The sequence below is a fragment of the Simochromis diagramma genome, unplaced genomic scaffold (genome assembly GCF_900408965.1).
Source record: "Simochromis diagramma unplaced genomic scaffold, fSimDia1.1 OVJJ01000802.1, whole genome shotgun sequence".
In the NCBI taxonomy this organism is placed as follows: Eukaryota; Metazoa; Chordata; class Actinopteri; order Cichliformes; family Cichlidae; genus Simochromis; species Simochromis diagramma.
In genome coordinates this window covers 7,874,202-7,880,583 of record NW_024387492.1, presented here as the reverse complement: position 1 = coordinate 7,880,583, position 6,382 = coordinate 7,874,202, and positions in this window count along the sequence as shown.

Below are 6,382 nucleotides of genomic sequence, written 5' to 3'. Positions count from 1 at the left end.
TGTTAGATTTTCTCAGGTGTTAAGTGTCCATGGTGTGAAGAGGGTGGGGGATGCAGCATTTCCTTTAAGCCCTATAGTCTTTTTGCCACCAGGCATCAGGCACCTATAGCAATGGCTGAAAAAAAGAAAGAAGAAAAAAAATTTGCAGAGCTGGGCCTCACATGTGGTGATGCTCGCTGACCTGTGGTTTCTCAGGCTGTGCTTGAATTATATATTTTTTATGTTTAACAGGAACAATACTTGTAAATATTTGCTGCACTGAAGCAGAGTGAAGTTTTCCATTTTGGTAGGACACTGTCATAGAAAGATAGAAGCAAATAGGTGAAGAAAATCAGACCAAAACAAAGAAGTGGGGGAGTATCTATGTGACTCATATCAGTAATAACTGACCTGGCTAAGTTTTCCTGTAACAGCAAAAGCAAATGTTTTTATTTGTAGTTACACTACTGAGCTATCCCTTCCCGAAGGGATAGCTCAGTAGGTAGAGTGGTGGCCCCATGATTGGAAGGTCGGGGGTTTGATTCCCCTGAACAGCTACCCTGAGGTACCCCTGAGCAAGGTACCATCCCTACACACTGCTCCCCGGGCGCCCAATGGCTGCCCACCACTTCACTGAGTGAATGGGTTAAATGCAGAGAGGAATTTCCCCACGGGGATCAATAAAGTACACTTTCTTTCTTTCTACACGGCCTTAAAGATCTGTGGACCTTTAACTGTGAAAAAGGCCTGACAAAATGATAAATAATGTTCTGATTTGCAGTTTTTTAGTCTTTTTCATTTTAACTGTTTCCTGCTTGGATGTTTACGAGGGGGTAACCCTTTTTTCTCTTTCTAAACATAATTGTAACCTGTTTTCAGAGTATTATGCCTGGGTGTGCATCACAAGCTAGTGAACGTGATCTCTGCTTTTACAGCTTACTAGGGCTACGTTTATGAGAGGAAAGAGTTCGATCATTTGATCTTCAATTTCTGAGGCAACACTTAAAAGGCCAATATATAAAAATCTCAAACCTTGATTTATTTAATTCCACAATTTTGCCATCTTATTGGCTTCAGTGCCGATATTTTCAAAGCTTCCCCCCGAATAGGTTGTGCACCCGATGGTGCTGGGACTTTTCCCCCCGTGTTTACAGTGTATACATGAGGAGAAGGCTGATGACTGTCTCTGTAGTTTCGATGACTTACTGCAGAGATTTCCTCTTGTTCCCCATGGTGTTCCCAAACACCACGTTGAGTCCACTTGTCAGAATTCTCAGCGAATCCCGTGCAGGCCTGCGTGGCTGACAGCTGAATCTGGCCTTCCTCCGCACCGATGAAGTCATGCCGTTCTTTTTTTACAGGGTTTTTTGACCCAGCTCAGGTGTTCAGATTTTCTAGTTTTAAGTCATACGAAGGAAACACCATAATGTTTCAAGCAAACAAACAAACAAACCAAAACTTAATGTAAAAGGGATAATGCACCATGCACTCTCTCAAGAAAAAAAAGAAAAAAAAACAAGTGAACTGAAAGAACTCGAGCCTGCTCACTTGAACTACTATGCGCATACAAATTTGAATCCCACCTTTGATTTTGGGGTGTGAATGACTATTTTGTCAAAGGTTATCGCCTATGGTTAGGGGCCAACCCATCTGAGCCCACACTACACCTCAAACAAACACTCAGTGACATCATATTTTCCTGCTATCTTTGTACCACAAGAAATCTATAGCCTGTCTACCACAAAGGGGGAGAAGCGAGAAGTGTATATGTGTGCCCTTTTTTTTTAGTAACATTTCATGTGCTTGTTTATCTGCGAACTGGTCTGCAACATGCCCCTTTTTTGGTGTCAGATATGCTTGCAGATGTATGCATGTTTTGGTTTTTTGATGCATCTTATTGCCTCAATGAAAGGGAGGATGATGAAAATGTCAGACAATAATCTGATAGCAGCGATGCAGGTGAAGTTTACAGCATGCATCTGCACGGTGAAATGAAATATGAGGTCTGGCGTGTCTCCCCCTTGCTAAAAATAGAACAGAATAAAGAACGGCTCCTGCTTAGGTAATTGTGAAGACTTTTTCACGATTGATGGCTCATATTGCAAATGGCAGTTTGACGAAGATCAGATTAACAGAGGTTGGTAAGAACAATGGGGGGGCCACACACTCATATCGGGAGGGGGACGTCAGTGTAGAAGATGATCATTTGTTTTACGTAAAAGTTTGCCCGCGTGTGTGTGTGTGTATGTGCCTTTGCCTGCGCATGCATGTGTGACCCTGAGTGGGTGGAGGTTTCCCCTCACAAAAAGAAAAAATTCCACTTCCTGCGTTTTGAAGTTTTAGCTGCACATCTACATGTCAAAATAAACAACTGCATATGCATACATGTGCAGTTGTTGTTCATTGCACAGTTTACAGGGTCACACAGGTGACAGAGGGAACTCTTCCTTTACATCAAAATGTTTCTAGGACATTGTACAAACTAAACACTTCAAACAGCACCTGATGCAAGATGGAAATGGAACATATTGCATAAGGGAGAAGACATGTATGCCAAAAAAAGAAAAAGAAGTCAATTGAAACTAGAGTAGTCAGTCTCTGTAGCGTTTCTCTTGCATTGTCCTTGGTCAACATAACCTTTTGAGATTCAAAACAAAACGGAGACTTGTTAAAAAAAAGAAAAAAACGCCACAACTTCAACCAACCAGTCTTTGACACAGTGCTATGCCAAATACGTTGTTTGTGTGTGTGTGTGTGTGTGTGTTTTATTTGCTCCCTGCCACCTTGATGCAATCACATATAGAGATGAATCAAACATGCGTTCGTGTTGCAACAAGGAGGTGTGATCATTTCACACCTTCACACAGGATCTGAACACTTGTTTCCTTTCAAGGGCTTTTGAGCACTCGCCGGACAAATCTCTGTTGCCGCAGAGTTTACAGAAAGTCTGATCAATTAATCAGTGGCAGATGAGTGGGATTTCTGAGAGAATGGATTCTGCGCTGATTAAAAGGATTAAACAGATGGATGGACAGATTGCTGGAAGAATGATGGGATCAGAGGATAATTGCTTTGTTTGTTTTTAAACCTGTAAATTATATCATTTTTTTTCATCAAATTAAAATAAAGATGTTTGCGTTTGTCACACCACCTCGAAATGAATTACCAAACATTTCACGGGATCTGCATGATAGCTCCCGAGAAATGGAACACGGTGGTGTCTGTGGAGTCAAGTGAAAGCAGAGGGTTGCAAATTTTGGTGACAACAACATGTACATTTGCAAACAGATTAGTCTGCTGTAATTGTAGAAGACAAAGCCTTTGTGCATGTGCGTGGGGAGGGGGTGAGGTCCCTTTAAAGGTTGGCAGTAGGTACCGGGGAACACTTTACATAATTTTCCAAGGGCCCCAGACATGATGGGAGCGCATTTTCACAGGAACTCACCCTCACCCTCGGGGAAAATGCAAAACATACACCCTTTGCAGTCAGGTGGGCAAGTAGTCCAAACAACTAAAGTACACACAGATGATACATAAAAGGTATTTAAAGTAGCAGGTTGAGAAATTAAAAGATAATCACATTCAAATCCATAAATGCTGAAGGAATGGAAATAGTGGTTTTGTTTTTTTTGTTTTTTAAGAAAACAACCGAAAAACATGTGTTTTGTTTAATTTTCATGTACTCGCTACAGTCATTAAACATGTATCAGTAGCTAAAATATGAAATATCTAACAATCGATTAAAAATATAAAAATTCCCACTGGTTTTAGACATGTGATATATTTTTTAAAATACACATTTATTCTCAGTTAACAATTAGTAAATATGTAGCTACATACCCACACATAATCACGTTAACCTTTCTGATGTTTCCAGTGCTCACTTAAATGCAAGCACATATGGCCTTCCCGACACTGTGCACAGAATCTTGTAGGATGAGACCATGAGCCATCATTAAAATCATTCAAATGAACCACCCTGTGCACACACTGTTTTGCAAAGGGGGTAGCTATCACAATACCTCTCCTTAACCTGCCCAATAACACCCATGCAAATGTCCCCAGCTAAAGAGTCAATGGGCTTTGGGCTTCCTCCTCAGCCTTCTACAAAGGAATTTTCATATACCCCTGCTCCTTTCTTTCAGTTTGGTTTCAGATGACTCAAGGTAGTTTTACATATTACCCTCAAAGAAAAAGATACATCTGGGGCCTGTGCAGAAAACACACACACACACACACACTTTTAATTTCCGTCTTTTCTTCCAAGTGATCCCAAACTCACATGAAGACTGCTTGTTTACTGATGTTCCTGTTTTACTCACCTAGAGTGGCACTTGAATGTTTCTGTGTCCTACAGAATGTTATTTCTGCAGAAATATCCTCAAACCATCATTGCGCTTTAAAATGATCTGTTGATGCTCAGAGAAGGTTACACAACCATCTCTGGAGTTTAGACTTCTTCACTTCACAGTCAGGCAGAAAGAAGAGGAAGTCAGGCAGACAGAAAAATAAAAAACGCCAGGCCATTATCACCCTTAACAGCAGTGATCAACAAACAAAAGATCCCATCGCAAGCAAAGTGTGTCACAAGATCTGAAGACCTGTTTTGCATGAGTTAATGTTAATCCTTATTAATGGATCGTCAGGAGAACACTGCACAACAACAGACAGCAAGGAGACAGCCACCGCTTCTGCAGGTTGCAAGACAAGCCAGGGGATCACTGGAAAATGTTTATTTAAAAAAAAAGCGGAGAAGTGTTGTGTTTGCACAGAGGACACTGCTGCTTCCATCTGTGAAACATGGTGCTTTTTAATGTCAGGGAAAGCTGAATTTAGAACGACACCATTCTGGCTCATGTAGCATAAAATTAGCCCTCTGCACACAGTTTGTCCCAGCAAAGAATGGTTAAATGTAAAAAGTTAAAGGTCAACTACACTTATATTTTTGCGGGGGGCTCTTGGATTGCAGTCTTACAGGATAACAGCTATTTAATTAAAGTTGAATTTGAATAGATCAAAAAGTCATGGCTGTACACAGTGCTAAGAAATAATACAGAGTGGACACTGAGCTTGCTAGGTCGGGTAGAGGACAAGCAGCAAAATGTGTTTTATACAATGGAATAATAATATACTACAACACAGTAATTATGACCATTTTGCTCTCCTCAGCTTGATGTAATCAGCTGATTTAAAGCAGTCCTCATTTTACCCTTTCCAAAAAGATCTATGAAAAATGGGAATTAATGGGGAGCCCTTGCTTGTTAATAACAAAAGTTGGATCTAGAAAATGTGTTTTAGTGTTTTAGTTAAAAAACCTTTGAGAATTCATTTGGGGAGCAATTTAAAGATAGTTTTAAGTGATTATTTTATTCTTTATCAGATTTTGATCGTCAAGTCAACATGTGTAGCCCCATGCTAAGAAGACTACGTCCCTCTAAATATCCATGACTTTCAATGCAATGCATCAAATATATGAATTTTATACATAACACATTTTGTGGTACACACATTTGAAATCAGAGAAGACCAGAGGGGCTGTGTTTATGCAACTTGAGGCCCCTTTCACTTTCAGCATGATGTTCAAATTCACAGGCCCACAATCAGGAGAGTCACAAACACTGTGGCAGCATGGTGTGTATAGCAAGGCATGAAAGCAGAAAGCAACTGCTCTCCAAAGAAACACAGCAGCTTTGCAAGATTACGTCCAGAAAGGGTTATATGTAGATAATCCTCAATAGATGGGATTGTTATTAAATGTACAGTAAAGCATTATGTTAAAGACAGGAAACAGTTGATTTACAGTAAAAGCTTTATTTGTGAAAAACAATGTTAGTGGCATGCTTTGGGCCACTAACCAAACCATTTTTTCTTTTTTTGTGCACTGATACACCAATCAGCCAGTTTCAGATGACAATAATGGTGGCTACACCCACACCAAGCATAGGTTCACAAACTCACACATTCTTATGCATGCTCAGAAAAAAACCCATATTTGCAAGAATGAGCCTGAATAATCTGCATTTGCAAGGCACACCTACACATATCACTGGGGTAGGTCATTAGTGGGTCATTAGTGGGTCCTTTTAAGTTTTTGATCAACAGCAAAGGGGCTGCATCTACATCTCAAAGTGATTAAACGACTCTCCATCAGCAAAGCACAATAGGTCCTACCATTTAGTAGGTAAATAGTTTAAAATGCATTATAAACCCCCCCCCACCCCCCGTTTCTTTACTGACCAAATGGTTTATCTGGGCTCATTGTTCACCCAATTAAGACATGTAACCCCGTGGTAACAATATGAGTTGATCCCCTCAGGAAAGTAAGTTAAATAGGTACAAATTTTCTTTAGTGCTATTATCAGTTAAAAATTACTAAATAGTAAGAGGTGAAATTGTACATGTT